This window comes from Pseudophryne corroboree, chromosome 2 (assembly GCF_028390025.1).
Source record: "Pseudophryne corroboree isolate aPseCor3 chromosome 2, aPseCor3.hap2, whole genome shotgun sequence".
In the NCBI taxonomy this organism is placed as follows: Eukaryota; Metazoa; Chordata; class Amphibia; order Anura; family Myobatrachidae; genus Pseudophryne; species Pseudophryne corroboree.
Window position 1 is genome coordinate 586,748,622 of NC_086445.1, and position 20,094 is coordinate 586,768,715.

The following is a 20,094-nucleotide window of genomic DNA, read 5'->3' on the forward strand; positions in this document are numbered from 1 at the left end:
AAATAAATCTATTTTTACTCAATATAAATGGATTTTAATTGCTGAACGGACTGTTCTATATCTTGCGGTTATTGAAATATATAACTACGGCCATCAGTGACGCTAACCAGCCGCATGAATCAGTGTGCTTGTTGTCACGTTGTTATAGTGACACAGTATTACTAAGCACTGAATGGATTGCCAGTGCTAAAACGGACTGATCAATATAGTGTGTCTGTTAAGTTACACACGAGAGGTGTGACTGCTACTTATTAGCTACAAGAAAAGTTGTTCAGAGTGCCATATTGTTACATTCTTTCAGTGATATAGCGACACCAATCCCTGATTGAGCCTCTACATATTCTCTTGTTTATCTAGACAGATATTTTAGGTGGGAGTGATTCTTTGTGGCTGTATTTACCAAGATATAGTGTGTTTATTCACATTTAAGTGATTTTACTGAATAAGTATAAGAGAACAGGCTGTGTTATATATGTTTTTCCTAATATGTTAGCCATTAAAATTCACCGGCCGGTGGTTATGGATTTTTGAATGCAATTTTAATTATTACTATTATTTTTAAAAGTAAATAATAAAAAATCTTTGCCCAACTTATGTGCGCTGCAATATTTTCTGTTTCTTCTATCTGATTTTTTAAGGTTGAGTAGCCTTAATTTGCTGGCAGCACATGGGTTTGGAGTGACTGAGCGCTTGGCTACACATTTTTATTTTTTGCTATTAAAATACAGAACAGAACTAGTCCACATAGTACGCAGTTTGCATACTGGGTACATAAATCATTTGTATCCAGATAGTACACAGTGTGTGCATAGAATAAAGAGCATCTTTATCACTTTTAGTTGCAAATCTCTTTTAAAGTACCAATGTTATATACTGTATTTACAAGTCAGAACCTTAAACATTATCACTCTTAATATAACTTGCGACCTGTATGAAAATGCAAATAAGTCACAATTGTATGCGAACAAATCACACACAAACTGAGCGATTGGTGATCTGTATCCTGACTTTGACCGCCACATCACAATGTATTATCTGCTTTTACCATCTGCACCATGCCTCAATTTCCATTACCTACTATCCTTTCTTACCCTAAAAAATCAGACCTGATGGGACTCAGAGAACTGAAGATGGCTCTACTCTAAAAGATAGCTAGATTGTGTCACGATCCGGGTATCTGGACGCCATTTCTTACCTATCAGATGCCTCCTAAGGCTGGCTCAGCGCTCCAGGACCGGATCCCATCTGTTATCCTGATGTGCACATTCCCGCATCCTCTCCTGTCTCTCTGGACGCAGTCACAGTAACGCCTTATACATCTGGCATGGCGTCTCCCGCGGCCTCCGCCGCCGTCCCTGAGCTTCTGCATTCTGAGTGGCGATTACGTCAGCCGCGGCCTCCGCTGTGTCCGCGTGGTCGGATGTGCATCTGTCAGCCTGGCGTCTCCTGTCTCCGGTGGCCGGCGCCGCCATTACTGTTTTCCAGACCACATGGTTTACAATCCAAACTTCCCTCCAAGTGTCTGCATGGGCGCAGCCATCTTGGATTCTGTCAGCTGATCTTTCCTACCAATCCGTTGTCAGTGCTTTGGTTGTCAAACCTAGTTCCAGTTTGTCTCTCTTCTGTGAATGTCTTCCAGGTTCCAGCTCCTGTCTCCAGACTTCTGCTATAGAGACCCGCACCAGCATTCCATCTGCGGTGTAGCCTGACTCTCCGATCCATTCTGGACTCACCTGTTTCCAGCTACAACATCACCTGCTTCCAGCAGTGTACAGCTTCTCTTAAAGGGCCGGTGTCCTTTCTGCAGTTTACCACTCTCCACCGGTATTATTATTTCTCCGCTCTCAAATTCTACATTTCATCTACATTGCATCGCTCTCAAGCTTTATTTATTATTTAACTGGTTCCAGCCAGTATCCACTCCGTGCCAACACCTGTCTGGTTCTAACCAGTACCCACAGCAGCATTTTATCTACAGCAGTCCAGCTTTCCCTGGAACACCAGCTGGTACGACCCTGGGCTTTCCTCATTGCTACAGTTGAGCCTGGTAAGGACTTTCCAACTTGCAGATAATAAGAACTGTCTCATACCACCAGAGCTCTGTGGCCCCTGCCACCCTGTAGTACCCAGGAACTGTATTATTATTTCTCTGCTGATTTTTATGTTACTTTTTACTGCTACTGTGATGCATGGAGTTTGTCATAAATAAATATCATTGACTTTTACTCAAGTTGTCGGGGTCACGCCTTCGGGCGGTTTCTCTTCATGTTACTTACATGTCCAGGGGTCTGATACAACCTCCCAGGTTCCGGTACATCTCAGCCCCTACAACTGAGGCTGCCTTCCGTCAGCTCAGGCCCTCAGTTGTGACAGTAAGCACTGACCAAATGAATCCAGCCGGAGACCAGGATCAAGCGGCCAGGCCGATGCAAGAACTGGCAGCCCGACTTGAACATCAGGAGGCTGCACAGGGCCACATCATCCGCTGTCTCCAGGATCTCTCTACTCGGCTGGATGGGATTCAGACAACTCTCCGTGGATCAGACGCGTCCGGTGCGTCAACCACAGTGACTCCAGCTATAACCCCACCCACCTTACCCGTTTCTGCTCCACGTCTTCATCTTCCAACGCCAGCAAAATTTGACGGTTCTCCAAGATTCTGCAGGGGATTTCTCAACCAGTGTGAGATTCAGTTTGAGCTACAACCTGGCAATTTTCCCAGTGACCGTACAAAAATTGCCTACATCATCTCTCTTCTCAGTGGCTCAGCCCTTGATTGGGCATCACCGTTATGGGAGAGGTCCGACACCCTGCTATCTTCTTACACTGCATTCGTGTCAACATTCAGGCGCATCTTCGACGAGCCAGGCCGGGTAACTTCAGCTTCGTCTGAGATTCTCCGTTTACGCCAGGGATCACGTACTGTAGGACAATATCTTATACAGTTCCAGATCCTGGCATCCGAACTGGCATGGAACGACGAGGCCCTGTATGCTGCATTCTGGCATGGTTTATCTGAGTGTATTAAAGACGAGTTAGCTACCAGAGACTTACCCTCCAAGTTAGATGAGCTAATCTCACTTTGTACAAAAGTTGACTTACGTTTCAGAGAGAGAGCAACTGAGCGTGGAAGATCATCTGCTCCAAAATCTTCTGCTCCTCCTCCTCGCCAACTGTCACCAACTAAAGATGAGCCCATGCAAATTGGCCGTTCCCGTTTAACTCCTGCTGAGCGCCGAAGACGTCTCTCCGAGTCTCTCTGTCTTTATTGTGCAGCTCCGTCTCACACCATTAATGCTTGTCCCAAACGTCCGGGACTCCAGACCCTAGCTCGCCAAGGAGAGGGCCGGCTAGGAGTAATGATCTCCTCTCCATCCCCTCAAGATTGTAATCTCCCAGTCTCGCTTCAAGTTGCTCAACGTTATCAGAACGTCATTGCCCTCCTGGATTCCGGAGCAGCTGGGAACTTTATTACCGAAGCCTATGTTAAACGGTGGTCCCTACCCACCGAGAGACTTCCTTCCTCCTTTTCCTTAACTGCCGTGGATGGCAGTAAAATTTTTGATACAGTTATTGCTCTAAGGACTCTACCAGTTCGTCTGAGAGTGGGAGTTCTTCATTCCGAACTAATTTCACTTTTAGTGATTCCAAGAGCCACACATCCTGTGGTCCTGGGCCTTCCATGGCTCCGTCTTCACAATCCTACAATTGATTGGACGACTACGCAAATTCTGGCATGGGGTTCCTCCTGTGCTGAGACATGTTTGTTTAAAGTGTTGCCTGTCTGTTCTTCCTCCCCCAGGTCGTCTGATGTTCCACCTCCTCCATATCAAGATTTCACGGATGTGTTCAGTAAAGCTTCTGCTGATATCCTTCCTCCTCATAGAGAATGGGACTGCCCGATTGATCTTGTTCCAGGGAAGGTTCCACCTCGAGGCCGAACTTATCCGTTGTCTCTGCCTGAGACGCATTCTATGGAGGAATACATTAAAGAGAACCTAGCAAAGGGGTTCATTCGACCTTCTTCTTCTCCAGCCGGCGCAGGCTTCTTCTTTGTAAAAAAGAAAGATGGTGGTCTGCGGCCGTGCATTGACTACAGAGGTTTGAACGACATTACCATCAAGAACCGCTATCCTTTACCCCTGATTACTGAGCTCTTTGACAGAGTTAGCGGAGCTACCATCTTTACAAAGCTGGACTTGAGAGGTGCATACAATCTCATCCGGATCCGTGAGGGTGACGAGTGGAAGACCGCATTTAACACCCGTGACGGACATTATGAGTACCTCGTCATGCCCTTCGGATTGAGCAATGCTCCAGCTGTCTTCCAGCATTTCGTCAATGAGATCTTCAGAGACATTCTATACCGTCATGTCGTGGTCTATCTAAATGATATCCTCATTTTTGCCAACAATTTAGAGGAACATCGTTTTTGGGTAAAGGAGGTTCTGTCCCGTCTCCGTGTCAATCATCTCTACTGCAAATTAGAGAAATGCGTCTTTAAAGTCAAGTCCATTCCGTTTCTAGGGTACATTGTGTCCGGTTCCGGACTAGAGATGGATCCTGAGAAACTACAAGCAATCCAGAATTGTCCGGTACCCTTAACCCTCAAAGGGGTCCAGAGGTTCTTAGGGTTCGCCAATTATTACCGAAAGTTTATACGAGACTTTTCCACCATTGTGGCGCCTATTACTGCTTTCACCAAGAAGGGTGCTAACCCGTCCAAGTGGTCTGAAGAAGCCATGCAAGCTTTTCATCTTTTGAAACAGAGGTTCATCTCTGCGCCTGTCCTGAAACAGCCTGACATCGACTCTCCTTTCATCTTAGAGGTGGATGCCTCCTCCGTTGGAGTAGGAGCGGTGTTATCTCAGAGGGCTAAAGATGGCCATTTACATCCTTGCAGTTTCTTCTCCCGGAAGTTCTCCCCAGCGGAGCGCAACTATGCCATTGGCGACCAGGAGTTGCTAGCCATCAAGCTCGCTCTAGAGGAGTGGAGATATCTGTTGGAGGGAGTTTCTCATTCAATCACCATACTTACAGACCACAAGAACCTTCTATATCTAAAAGGCGCATAATGTCTCAACCCTCGTCAGGCCAGATGGGCACTTTTCTTTTCCAGATTCGACTTTAAACTCCAGTTCTGTCCGGGCTCTCAGAATCGCAAGGCCGATGCCCTTTCCCGCTCATGGGAGCAAGAAAATGAGTCAGAGTCTTCAGACAAGCATCCTATTATAAATCCGTTGGCATTCTCCACGGTAGGGATGGACTCTACGCCCCCATCAGGGAAAAGTTTTGTGAAGCCGACACTAAGGAAGAAGCTCATGCATTGGGCCCATGCTTCCCGCTTTGCCGGACATACAGGTATCCAAAAAACCCTGGAGTTTATCTCTAGGTCCTATTGGTGGCCAACTCTGAAAAAGGACGTTTTGGAGTTTATTGCATCTTGCCCAAAGTGTGCCCAACATAAAGTATCCCGCCAGTCGCCTGCGGGGCAACTGGTTCCACTATCTGTTCCCCGTCGACCATGGACCCATTTGTCGATGGATTTTATTACAGATTTGCCCATGTGCAACAAGTTCAATACCATCTGGGTGGTAGTTGACCGGTTCACCAAGATGGCACACTTCATTCCTCTCACCGGTCTTCCGTCAGCTTCCAAGTTGGCTCAAGTATTCATACAAGAGATCTTCCGACTCCACGGTCTTCCAGAGGAAATTATCTCAGATCGAGGAGTTCAATTCACAGCCAAATTCTGGCGAAGTTTATGTCAAGTCCTCCAAGTCAAGCTAAAGTTTTCCACGGCTTACCATCCTCAGACCAATGGTCAAACTGAGAGGGTGAATCAGGACTTGGAGTCCTTCCTCCGCATCTATGTGTCCTCCTCTCAAGATGACTGGGTTCAATTACTTCCCTGGGCCGAGTTCTGTCATAACAACCAGTATCATTCTTCATCTTCTTCAACACCATTCTTCACCAACTTTGGATTCCACCCTAAAGTCCCTGAGTTCCAACCGCTTCCAGCAACTTCTGTTCCCGCAGTGGATATCACCTTGCATCAGTTTGCCAATATCTGGAAGAGCGTACGATCAGCTCTGCTCAAGGCATCGTTCAGGTACAAGAAGTTTGCGGATAAGAAGCGTCGAGCAGTTCCTGCTCTCAAGGTGGGTGATCGGGTATGGTTATCCACGAAGAATTTGAGGTTGAGAGTTCCCAGTATGAAGTTTGCACCTCGCTTCATCGGTCCTTTTAAAATTGATCAAGTCATCAATCCTGTTGCTTACAGACTCCAGTTACCTCCTTTCTTAAAAATACCCAGGACATTCCATGTTTCCCTGTTGAAACCGCTAATCTTGAATCGGTTTCATTCCTCACTTCCTCCAACTCCGAAAGTCCAAACTCAACGAGGCGTTGAGTATGAAGTGGCCAAGATCCTGGACTCACGTCACCGTTACGGTCAACTTCAGTATCTTATTGACTGGAAGGGTTATGGCCCTGAGGAACGTTCATGGACCAATGCTTCTGATGTCCATGCTCCTGCCTTGGTCCGGAGATTCCATTCCAAGTTTCCTCAAAAGCCAAAGAAGTGTCCTGGGGCCACTCCTAAAGGGGGGGGGGGGGGGGTGCTGTCACGGTCCGGGTATCTGGACGCCATTTCTTACCTATCAGATGCCTCCTAAGGCTGGCTCAGCGCTCCAGGACCGGATCCCATCTGTTATCCTGATGTGCACATTCCCGCATCCTCTCCTGTCTCTCTGGACGCAGTCACAGTAACGCCTTATACATCTGGCATGGCGTCTCCCGCGGCCTCCGCCGCCGTCCCTGAGCTTCTGCATTCTGAGTGGCGATTACGTCAGCCGCGGCCTCCGCTGTGTCCGCGTGGTCGGATGTGCATCTGTCAGCCTGGCGTCTCCTGTCTCCGGTGGCCGGCGCCGCCATTACTGTTTTCCAGACCACATGGTTTACAATCCAAACTTCCCTCCAAGTGTCTGCATGGGCGCAGCCATCTTGGATTCTGTCAGCTGATCTTTCCTACCAATCCGTTGTCAGTGCTTTGGTTGTCAAACCTAGTTCCAGTTTGTCTCTCTTCTGTGAATGTCTTCCAGGTTCCAGCTCCTGTCTCCAGACTTCTGCTATAGAGACCCGCACCAGCATTCCATCTGCGGTGTAGCCTGACTCTCCGATCCATTCTGGACTCACCTGTTTCCAGCTACAACATCACCTGCTTCCAGCTCAGCTTCCAGCAGTGTACAGCTTCTCTTAAAGGGCCGGTGTCCTTTCTGCAGTTTACCACTCTCCACCGGTATTATTATTTCTCCGCTCTCAAATTCTACATTTCATCTACATTGCATCGCTCTCAAGCTTTATTTATTATTTAACTGGTTCCAGCCAGTATCCACTCCGTGCCAACACCTGTCTGGTTCTAACCAGTACCCACAGCAGCATTTTATCTACAGCAGTCCAGCTTTCCCTGGAACACCAGCTGGTACGACCCTGGGCTTTCCTCATTGCTACAGTTGAGCCTGGTAAGGACTTTCCAACTTGCAGATAATAAGAACTGTCTCATACCACCAGAGCTCTGTGGCCCCTGCCACCCTGTAGTACCCAGGAACTGTATTATTATTTCTCTGCTGATTTTTATGTTACTTTTTACTGCTACTGTGATGCATGGAGTTTGTCATAAATAAATATCATTGACTTTTACTCAAGTTGTCGTGGTCACGCCTTCGGGCGGTTTCTCTTCATGTTACTTACATGTCCAGGGGTCTGATACAACCTCCCAGGTTCCGGTACATCTCAGCCCCTACAACTGAGGCTGCCTTCCGTCAGCTCAGGCCCTCAGTTGTGACAGATTGGAGAATGTATGGCTGCTGCTTACTACAAATTCCATAGAGGTTGTGATCGTATTTCCAGATACGTACCATGCACCATCTTGGATGTGGTCACTCAACCTTATCATAGTGAAAGACTTTAACACATTCAGTGACCCTACCACTGACAAATATTTTAGCAGTGTAATGTAACAGCTCTTTAGCTCTTTACATTTTCTCATAAAATACGTTACCCCAGGCAACTGACCCACCCTAAAGAACCTATACATTAATCACTCTTTCTCCCAAATTGACCTATTAGTGGTCAATTCCTTAATGTTGGATGTCATTGAAATTGACATTATGAATATTCTAATATAACGCTGACGTTTAGTTGTATCTTTGTATTCTTGCCTTTGTCTATAGTAGCCGCCTATCTTTACAAATCAAATAATCCAACAATACCTTACACATCGTTAGCTAGATTATGTGGATAGTAATATAACCCACTGTTATGACCCAACTTTGGGCCTAATTCAGACCTGATCGCAGCAGCAAATTTGTTCTCTAATGCAATTATAACACATAAACAAATCCAAAATAAAGGTATAGTCGTAAAACGTAATCATCTGAGGTAGAGAAGTAGAAATGATAAGAAGGCTAGACTCAAGTTTTTAATGTCCTTGTAGATGCTTCTTCTTTTTCTTCTTCTTCAAGGATGATTGGAAAGATGAGAATCTTAAGACTATTTTATAGTGTGTGTGTGTGGCTATGGGGCAGCGTGTGACTGAGTGTCTATGGGGCAGTGTGTGGGTGGCCCTGCCTATTTTGTCAGTCCCGGGATCCACATTTTCTGGTGGCACCCCTGGGGACAGCAGGCCAGATTGGGAATGACAGGTAAGCAACATTAACTTTACATTGAATAGACCTGAAACTTACAGTAATTGTACAAAAATATGTGAATTAATTTTCTCTTTATTTTATAGACATTAAGGGATGAGGAATAGACTACTAAATAACTGTACTCTCTGGTCAAGGTACCTTTAGTTTCAGTTAGAGATGTGCACCGGAAATTTTTCGGGTTTTGTGTTTTGGTTTTGGATTCGGTTCCGCGGCCGTGTTTTGGATTTGGACGCATTTTGGCAAAACCTCCCTGAAAATGTTTTGTCGGATTTGGGTGTGTTTTGGATTCGGGTGTTTAAAAAAAAAAACAAAAAAAAACTTAAAAACAGCTTAAATCATAGAATTTGGGGGTTATTTTGATCCTATAGTATTATTAACCTCAATAACCACAATTTCCACTCATTTCCAGTCTATTCTGAACACCTCACAATACTATTTTTAGTCCTAAAATTTGCACCGAGGTCGCTGGATGACTAAGCAAAGCGACCCAAGAGGGCGGCACAAACACCTGGCCCATCTAGGAGTGGCACTGCAGTGTCAGACAGGATGGCACTTAAAAAAAGTTGGCCCCAAACAGCACATGATGCAAAGAAAAGAGAAAAAGAGGTGCACTGTGGTCGCTGGATGGCTAAGCTAAGCGACACAAACACCTCAATATCACAGGAATTACTCGTTCTAATCAATGGTATTATTGGTCCAAATCACTGGAAGAAAATGACAAAATCACTGGAATTATTTGTTCTAATCAATGGTATTATTGGTCCAAATCACTGGAAGAAAATGACAAAATCACTGGAATTATTGCTTCTAATCAATGGTATTATTGGTCCAAATCACTGGAAGAAAATGACAAAATCACTGGAATTATTCCTTCTAATCAATGGTATTATTGGTCCAACTCACTGGAAGAAAATGACAAAATCACTGGAATTATTCGTTCTAATCAATGGTATTATTGGTCCAAATCACTGGAAGAAAATGGAATGGATGGATACTTGCAGTGACACAGAGCTGCAAGATACAGCAATGGCCTACTATACACAACTATATACTGTTGGGTCACCAAAATGCTGCACTGTAATACTATATATACTGCTCACAAAAATGCTGCACAGATATGGAATGGATACTTGCAGTGACACAGAGCTGCAAGATACAGCAATGGCCTACTGTACTGTACTACTATAAGTATAATTAATTATATACTGGTGGTCCCCAGTCCCCACAATAAAGCACACTGAGCACAGATATTTGCAGCACACTGAGCACAGATATGGAGCGTTTTCAGGCAGAGAACGTAGATATTTTAAGCACACTGAGCACAGATATTTGCAGCACACTGAGCACAGATTACGGAGCTTTTCAGGGAGAGAACGCAGCCACGTCCACTCCGTTCAATCTCCAATGCACGAGTGAAAATGGCGGCGACGCGCAGCTCTTTATATAGAATACGAATCTCGTGAGAATCCGACAGCGGGATGATGACGTTCGGCCTACAATGTTTTTCACCACCCAAGGTGGTATATATTTATCTGTTGGTATATAGGGGATAAAAAGGGGGTTGACATAATGACGTCTTTACTGATGCGTGGTTTGCATGGCGTAAACGATAACACCCAAATGGACATTCGGATCAAAATTTGGATTACACCTCCAGTGTGTAGAATTTAATTAACTACAAAAATGGTCCTTTCACTTTTCACCATATCTGCTATGGGTGCGCCTCGGGTAACGCCAAGAAACATGGATTAATATTTACTTACATTTAGACATCTCAAATTTACATCTCTATAGATTTACCAGATTTATAACACATTTGTATTTACAACCGTGAAAATCAGAAACTCCCGTGCGAAGAACAGGTAGAACAGCTAGTTTTTCATATGTCCCTTTCATTTTAGGTGTCATTGTTACCTGTGTGCTTCTTTTTGTCTACTCTCACTCCTTCACGATTTGGGTAGTTATGCTGGGTACTTCTTTTAATACCAGGGAGTATAATCTCTCCATAGGATCTCTATGCAAGGGTATGGTTTTAGGGTAGTGTTTCTCACTATACTCCCACATACAGGGTTTGGGTGTTTCAATTCTTAGGGTTATTGTTGTTCTTTAGTTTTTGGGATCCAAGTATACCAAAGTTATGATGTAGATACAGGGTGGGGGAGTTGCTGGGAGTTTATTTTTTTTCCTTATTGTCATCTTTATTTCCAATAAGCTGTGATTACCGATTATCTTTAGTGGAATAATGTGGGGGTGACATGCTGGTGTATAAATGTACTATTACTTACTGTGCTGTACTAGTTTATTACATTGACTTTAGTTATGTGCTGCTTTTGCTGGTCTTTTACCCGCTTCCTTGTTTTTTTTCTATGCCCATCCTGCTTTTATAATGTGTCTTTATTCTATGGCTGAGGGGAGCGGGGGCTCTGTCTGCTTGGCTGGAACGTCCAGGACCTGAATAATAAAAGAAGAAGTTGCTTGTATTCTCTCAGGTTAAGTATAGGGCGGATATTGTTGGATGTTGGAGACGCATCTTACTGGCATTCTCAACATGCTTTTTACTCTCAAGCAGAGGTGGGTGGTAGCTATCTGGCAAGGGATAGTATGTCTGTACCGTAAATTCTCCCTTGCTACGCTAGGTTTGATATTGCTGAAAATTTTTGTATTGCTCTTTGGATACTTCTACGGCATCCTACTCGTTTACACAATTAAGGGATTACTTGTCGCAAGTTGCATTATCGCGTTTGTCACAGGATGACATTGATTTCCTCAAGTCCCATTTTACCTCGGAGGAACTTGAGACTGTAATTTCTTCTTTTCCTAATAATAAGGCTCCAGGTTGTGGAAGTGTACAAACGAATTAAGGAATTCCATGTCCCGTATTTACTAGGCGTTTTTAACTTGTTATCTGACTTGGGGTCACTGCCTTCTTCTATGTCTGAAGCCATTATTATAGTATTGCCTAAACCAGGTAAAGACCCGAATCTCCCTGATTCCTATCGGCCCAATTCTCTTCTTTCCACTGATGTTAAAAAACTGGCCTAGGTATTAGCAACACATCTTAGGGGGTAATTCAGACCTGATCGTAGAAGCAAGTTTGTTAGCAGTTGGGCAAAACTATGTGCACTGCAGGTGTGGCAGATATAACATGTGCAGAGAGAGTTAGATTTGGGTGGGTTATTTTGTTTCTGTGCAGAGTAAATACTGGCTGCTTTATTTTTACACCAGTGATCGCAAAACGCACTATAACGCATATTTTACACGTTATAGGAAGTGGGGGACTCAGTTTTGAAAAATGAGGGGGTCCTGCGGGACACGCTGTGACTCCCCTAGCATTCACTGCAGGCAGCATCACCCGTCTCTTAAACCAATCATGGCCGGCAGTGTCCCGAACAAATCACTGCTGGCAGCGTTTCCAGTCATCCAATCGCTGCCGCAGCCTCCGTCCTAACTTCTCTTCCCGCTCTGCAGTTTGAATCCTCCTCCTTGGGCTCCGGGTGACAGGAATCGAGTCCTGGGGCTGAGGCTCAGGCATTTAGCAGCGCTCTCTGTGCCAGCTGCAGGGCGGATTCCAGGGTTGAATTTAAAGGTGAGCACAAGCTGCACGGCAATGGACTGAGCGCTCGAGACGTTCCAGGTGGGCGCTTTCAGTGTGTGACCCGTCCTCCTCCCTGTCCTCACTCGTCTGGGCGCTGCTAGGGGATCCGGTGCCAACGCTGCAAGTGGAGGAGAGACGCTTACCACACAGCCTGGCAGACAGGACAGTGAGTGGAGAATATAGAAAAAGAAATACCCTAAGGTATTACTACTCCCAGGCGCTTGATGCGAGGTTCCCCACAGCAGCTGTATATATACAGGGGTTGGTCAGACCCCTAACAATGTAAACAAATAAAGAAGATATTAGCGCTTATTGGTCACAAATGCAAGGGTGTGTCACAATTAAATCACAATTTATTAAAGGAATATAGATTTAGGCATATTTTTTTAAAAATTAAATGCAATGCACAATAGTGGTTAATACCACATAAAAACACTGAGAAAAAGTAGATAGTGTAACTCCCATTGTTGTATTATCCTATTCGAAAACTTATCAGAGAATGGACCTGTTCCTATGAGAGTCCCCTTGGTTATTAAGGTTCAGTGTCCTATCCGTGGGTTTATAGTTACCACCAACGTCTCTCGAGGTAATTAGGCAAATCTGCGTCCGCAAAAGTGCTGTTCCTCGGCGGGTGGTGGATAGTGACTTTCCACGGTGAAATAGGAATGTCCTTGTAAATCCAGTAGGAATGTCCAACGGGGGCTTGGTCCAGGTCCAATAGTTCCAAAAGGTGAGGGAGTAATCACTAGCAGGCAGGTCTCACCGACGCGTTTCGTTGCAATACAAGCAACTTTTTCAAGGTGCTGGAAGTCCTGCTGATGGTGGTTTATATACCCTACCAATATGGTTGCTCATTAGCATATGTGATTGATTGTGACCACCTGTTGGCATTAAGTGACCAAATAATGACAGACAGTGAGTGGGGCAGTGGCTACTCTGCAGCTCTATCCGCTCCATGTCACCTGGCTCATTACATAGGGAGGGAGGGTGATGCGGTGCCGGTAAGATGTGGCTGCTGGGGGGCAATACTACAGGCTGTAATAAGCTAATATTGATATGATGCTGTGAGAATTTGCCACAGGGAGGACCTAGAATGGCAGGACACCGCCTCCACTGACACCTGCGATGACTCTGGGCACCCACTTCCCGCACAATCACTGTGGACACCACCCTCCCTCGCGGACACCCGCAATCACTGCGGACACTCCCTACACTGACACCCAAATAGCTGTGTCTGAGGGGGTCTGAGGTGGTGGCTGCAATGTGTCTAAGTGCTCTACTGTACCCAGTGCAATGTGTATAACATGCTCTACCTAGTACAAAGTGTATAATGTGCTCTACCTGGTACAATGTGTATAACGTGCTCTACATAGTGCAAAGTGTATAATGTGCTCTACCTGGTACAATGTTTATAACGTGCTCTACCTGGTGCAAAGTGTATAACGTGTCCTACCTAGTACAAAGTGTATAATGTGCTCTACCTGGTACAATGTGTATAACGTACTCTACCTGGTGCAAAGTGTATAACACGCTCTACCTAGTACAAAGTGTATAACGTGCTCTACCTGGTGCAAAGTATACAATGTGCTCTACCTGGTGCAAAGTGTATAACGTGCTGTACCCGGTGCAATGTGTATAATGTGCTCTACCTGGTGCAAAGTGTATAATGTGCTCTACCTGGTGCAAAGTGTATAATGTGCTCTACCTGGTGCAATGTGTATAACATGCTCTATATGGTGCAAAGTGTATAACGTGCTCTACCTGGTGCAAAGTGTATAACGTGTCCTACCTAGTACAAAGTGTATAATGTGCTCTACCTGGTACAATGTGTATAACGTACTCTACCTGGTGCAAAGTGTATAACACGCTCTACCTAGTACAAAGTGTATAACGTGCTCTACCTGGTGCAAAGTATTCAATGTGTTCTACCTGGTGCAAAGTGTATAACGTGCTGTACCCGGTGCAATGTGTATAATGTGCTCTACCTGGTGCAAAGTGTATAATGTGCTCTACCTGGTGCAAAGTGTATAATGTGCTCTACCTGGTGCAATGTGTATAACATGCTCTATATGGTGCAAAGTGTATAACGTGCTCTACCTGGTGCAAAGTGTATAACGTGTCCTACCTAGTACAAAGTGTATAATGTGCTCTACCTGGTACAATGTGTATAACGTACTCTACCTGGTGCAAAGTGTATAACACGCTCTACCTAGTACAAAGTGTATAACGTGCTCTACCTGGTGCAAAGTATACAATGTGCTCTACCTGGTGCAAAGTGTATAACGTGCTGTACCCGGTGCAATGTGTATAATGTGCTCTACCTGGTGCAAAGTGTATAATGTGCTCTACCTGGTGCAAAGTGTATAATGTGCTCTACCTGGTGCAATGTGTATAACATGCTCTATATGGTGCAAAGTGTATAACGTGCTCTACCTGGTGCAAAGTGTATAACGTGTCCTACCTAGTACAAAGTGTATAATGTGCTCTACCTGGTACAATGTGTATAACGTACTCTACCTGGTGCAAAGTGTATAACACGCTCTACCTAGTACAAAGTGTATAATGTGCTCTACCTGGTACAATGTGTATAACGTACTCTACCTGGTGCAAAGTGTATAACACGCTCTACCTAGTACAAAGTGTATAACGTGCTCTACCTGGTGCAAAGTATTCAATGTGTTCTACCTGGTGCAAAGTGTATAACGTGCTGTACCCGGTGCAATGTGTATAATGTGCTCTACCTGGTGCAAAGTGTATAATGTGCTCTACCTGGTGCAAAGTGTATAATGTGCTCTACCTGGTGCAATGTGTATAACATGCTCTATATGGTGCAAAGTGTATAACGTGCTGTACCTGGTGCAAAGTGTATAATGTGCTCTACCTGGTGCAAAGTGTATAACGTGCTGTACCTGGTGCAAAGTGTATAATGTGCTCTACCTGGTGCAAAGTGTATAACGTGCTGTACCAGGTGCAATGTGTATAACGTGCTCTACCCGGCGCAATGAGTATAACGTGCTCTACCTGGTGCAAAGCGTATAACGTGCTCTACCTGGTGCAAAGTATACAATGTGCTCTACCTGGTGCAAAGTGTATAACGTGCTCTACCTGGTGCAAAGTATACAATGTGCTCTACCTGGTGCAAAGTGTATAATCTGCTCTACCTGGTGCAAAGTGTATAACCTGCTGTTCCCGGTGCAAAGTGTATAATGTGGTCTACCTGGTGCAATGTGTATAACGTGCTGTACCTGGTGCAAAGTGTATAAGCGGCACTACTGTGTGGTGTAATGTGAATTGGAACTATTATGTGGCCACGCCCCTACATTTTTGCTGCATGCCTTCGGACCGCACTGTACGTACTTTGCAATGTAGGAGGGGGAGCACCAATTCACTTTCTGCCACAAGGGCACCAAAATGTCTAGTTACAGCTCTGGTTCAGAGTGTTCTGTATGCTACACAGTCCAGCAGCATTGTCACTTCCCCCCTCCTGCTACACTTTTGTAGTGTCCAAATCAAGTCTGTGTTTTTATATTTGGTTCGGTAATAAGATTAATAAGAACCTTCATTCCAATTGGACCCAGAAAAGGACAGGTAGGACACCAATTTTTAAAAGGGAGGTGTCCCTGGGACCCACTTTTTTTTCCGGCTCAGCGCAACCACTGTACACTGCAATTTAGATTTCAATTTAAACACACCCCAACCAAATCTAACTCTCTGCTCATGTTATATCTGCCCCACCTGCAGTGCACATGGGGCCTAATTCAGACCTGATCGCTAGCAAGCGATGTTTGCACTGCTGCAATCAGGGGGAGTGTATTTTTGCTGTGCAAGTGTGCGAACGCATGTGTAACAGAGCTGTACAAACAGATTTTGTGCAGTCTTTGCACAGCCCAGGACTTACTCAGCCGCTGCGATCACATCAGCCTGTCCTGGACCGGAATTGACGTCAGGAACCCTGCAAACGCATGGACACGCCTGCGTTTTTCCAGACACTCCCTGAAAACGGTCAGTTGACACCCACAAATGCCTTCTTCCTGTCAATCTCCTTGCGATCGCCGGTGCAAACGGATCCATTGCACAAACCCATCGTTGAGCGGCGATCTGCTTTGTACACGTGCGAAGCGCCTGCACATTGCGGTGCATACGGAAGCGCAGTTTGGACCTGATTGACCGCTGTGCAAAAACACACAGCAGCGATCAAGTCTGAATTACCCCCGATGGTTTTGCCCATCTGCTAACAAATTTGCTGCTACGATCAGGTCTGAATTAGGCCCTTAATGCAGTAATTAGCTTCACTGTACATGCTGACAAGATGGAGTTTATGCCAGGGAAGTCTACAGTACAGAACCTCCATAGATTGTTCTGTCATTACAGAGGGGGGACTGTGCTGGATTGGGGACTGTGGTGGTCTCCCTAGATGCTGCTAAGGCCTTTGACTGAGTTGAGTGGATCTACCTGTGGGAAGTGCTCCACAAATTTGCTTTTGGTCCTAGGTTTATACGTTGGATTCAGTTGCTGTACTCTTCCCGACAGCCTAAGTCTCTGTTAAAGGTTATACAACAGCCCCGTTCCCTCTTGGTAGGGGGACCCATCAAGGTTGCCCCCTTTCTCCGGCCTCATTTGTTTTAGCTGTCGAGCCCTTGGCTTGTTACGTATTGCTCCAGAAGTTTGTGGCTTCTGGGTTGGGGAGTCAGAGGATGTTATCGCTTTATACACAGATGATATGCTCCTCATCCCTGAGGATGCAGATGTCTCCCTGACCTCGATGCAACAGACTGTTAATGCTTTTGTTTTTTTTTCTAGATTGCTTATCAACTGGGACAAATCCGGTATTTTCCCGATATCTGGTTATCTCCCTACTGTGCTTCGGTCCTCTTTGCAATGGACCCTTAAGTTTAAATATCTGGGTGTTTAGATTACACCTCGAGCTGCTGATTTATGTTGCCCGGTATATTGAACCAGTGGCATGTGACTTTAAATTGCGGGTCCATTCATTGGAAAAACTATGCATTACTGTCATGGGTCATATTAACCTCTTCAAAACATCCATCCCAAGTACCTATACCTGCTTCAGAATTTGCCAGTATATAATCCAAATAAGTTTTTTTCTAGTATTAATAGTGTTTTATCTTAATTAATTTTGGGAAATAAGCAGTCTCAAGTAGCCCTAGGTCTAAATCAGATGAGGGACTGGTTTTCCTTAATCTTTGCCTGTATTATGTAGCTTCTCAATTGGTTCATCTTTCAGGTGGTTGGGGTGCTACCAATGATGGATCTACTTTGTCTGGTGTTCTGACTGAGTGAGTGGCGTTTCCTCTCTCTCTCCTCTACAATTTCTTCTGCTATCCTTCCTCCTATACTATGCCAGGCCTTGCTAATATCCTGTTGGTTTGGCCAGCCCTAGATGCTGATTCTCTTCTCTGGTTCAGCAAATCTTACCCTGAATTGCTAAATGTCTTTCTACTGATAATTTGTGGTTGTTAAAGGGGGTTAGTTCCTTGGGTAAATTATTTGATAATGGTTCTCTAAAACATTTCAAAAACTAAATAGTGAGTATAATCTCCCCAATTCTGCATTTTTTAGATATCTACAGATAAGGCATGCAGTACAGGCACAATTTGGATGCCCTGTTTATCCAGTTAAACTATGCATGTTAATCTAGGTTCTAGAGATCAGATTTCTACGGTATATGCTACTTTAAATGTCCGTTTAAAACCTCACATTCTTGACTCTCAAGCTTAAATCGGAGGTTGATCTGGGTTCTGTCTCGGAGTTACACTGGATACATATTCTAGGTTCAATTAAATTTACTACACCGTGTGTTAGATACTAACAGGTGTTTTTTTTTATGCACTACACAAAGTATATCGCACTTAATTTCACTTCACCAAGCAGGTTTAAGACCGTATACCTGCTGTCCAAAATGCAATGCAGAAAACTTTGATTTCTGGCACTCGTTATGGGCATGCCCAATAGTACTTCCCTTCTGGGGGTAAATTTACTAAGATGGGAGTTCTATTTAAGATGGGATGTTGCCCATAGCAACCAATCAGATTCCAGGTATTATCTTCTAGATGGTGCTAGATAAATGAGTAGAAGCTGATTGGTTGCTATGGGCAACATCCCATCTTAAATAGAACTCCCATCTTACTAAATTTACCCCAGGTCTTCTATTTAGGATATTAAACTCACAGATTTCTCCCTCCTTCGTTGTACCCTAGAATGTATTTTTGGCCTCGCTCTAGAGGAAACACACGCTTTGATACTGTCCCGCTATACAATGTGCCTAACTGCATTAGCAAAAGTTGTGGTGGCTTGGAATTGGTTTGTGTCTTATTCACCTGACCCTCTTAAGTGGAGGGCCTTAGTCAATGATTTGGTTTGTCACGAAAGACAGTTATTTAAAAGTAGTAATGTGATGGCGAAGTATAATGATAAATGGGATAGGTGGTGTTTCCTCGATCTTGGTAGAAGACAAGGTAAGTGCTGAACGTTTGTCACTAATTGTATATATTTTTGGCACATAATGTGTCTGTATCCCAGCGTTGTTTGCCTTCGAGTGTTTTATATAAATATCTTACACACTTACCCGTGGGACGTAATTATTGATTGTAACACTATATTATGCACAGTATATGGTATCAGCTACAAAAATATATCTGTCCAGCTTATTGTATATTCATTTTATCATTACATTAATCACGACAGGACTATTTTTTGTACTTGCTGGTTATTATTTTTTACTTTTATTTCTTTGAAAAATTCTAAAATTACACAATTTAAAATAAAAAGCTATGCAGTCCTAGTCCCCCACCCCATATTTCTTATCTCTACAGGGAAAAAAAGTGGTTAATGAAATGACAACACTAAAATGCCCATGCATGAAGCAGGCACAAATTCCTCATTTATGTGACAGCGCTGGTGAATAACTTAAATCTAGAATGAAGAATGTAACCTTAAATAACACTAGCCTAACCACTATAGTGTTGTTAATAAGTGGGCAACAGGGTCGGACTGGCCCACAGGGGTACCAGGGAAACCACCGGTAGGCCCCACTGCCCGAGGGCCCAATCCTTCCTCTAGGGATCAGGTTCAAGACTGTGCGCTTGTACTATACATGGTAGATATGTTGCATTACACTGCACTAAACTATTGTGTATTTCAAGCCTCAGGGAAGGCTGGCCCCACCCCCTTTGAAGTATGGCCACACCCCTTAGTATGGGCCCCTATCACTGCATTCCCCCGGTGGGCCCATCATGCCCCAGTCCGACACTGGTGGGCAATATAGGGCGACTCAACAAGAGAGTGGACAGTTTCAGGTATTAGAATAAGCTTCAAACCTCTCAGCCAAACAAAATAAGTGTCCTTTTGTTTTATTAAAATACTAGTTACCAGTCAGGTGCCATCTAGTGGCCAACGGCACGCAAAACACTTGAATTCCCCCCATAGGAGGTGGGGAGCAGAGCTAGCCTTTTATTATATAGGATAAGTGGCATTGTTCATTTACGGCATTCAATCACGGGTAATTTCTACACCTCTACTGTTTTATGGTTGTAATATTCTAACTTCAAGCTTTTAATTATTTTAATCTTTAATAATATTTAAAAAGTGGACATAGTAATGATGTTGGTACTTGTCTCAAAATTGTTATGTTTTATCTTCTACATACACCATTGTCTTAAACAAGAGAATTCCCTTAACCATTAATTCACTGGATGATTAACCCTGTTATATAATAAATATATCAGCTAAAACACTTCAATATGCCCAGTTTTCACTGATTATGCTTAT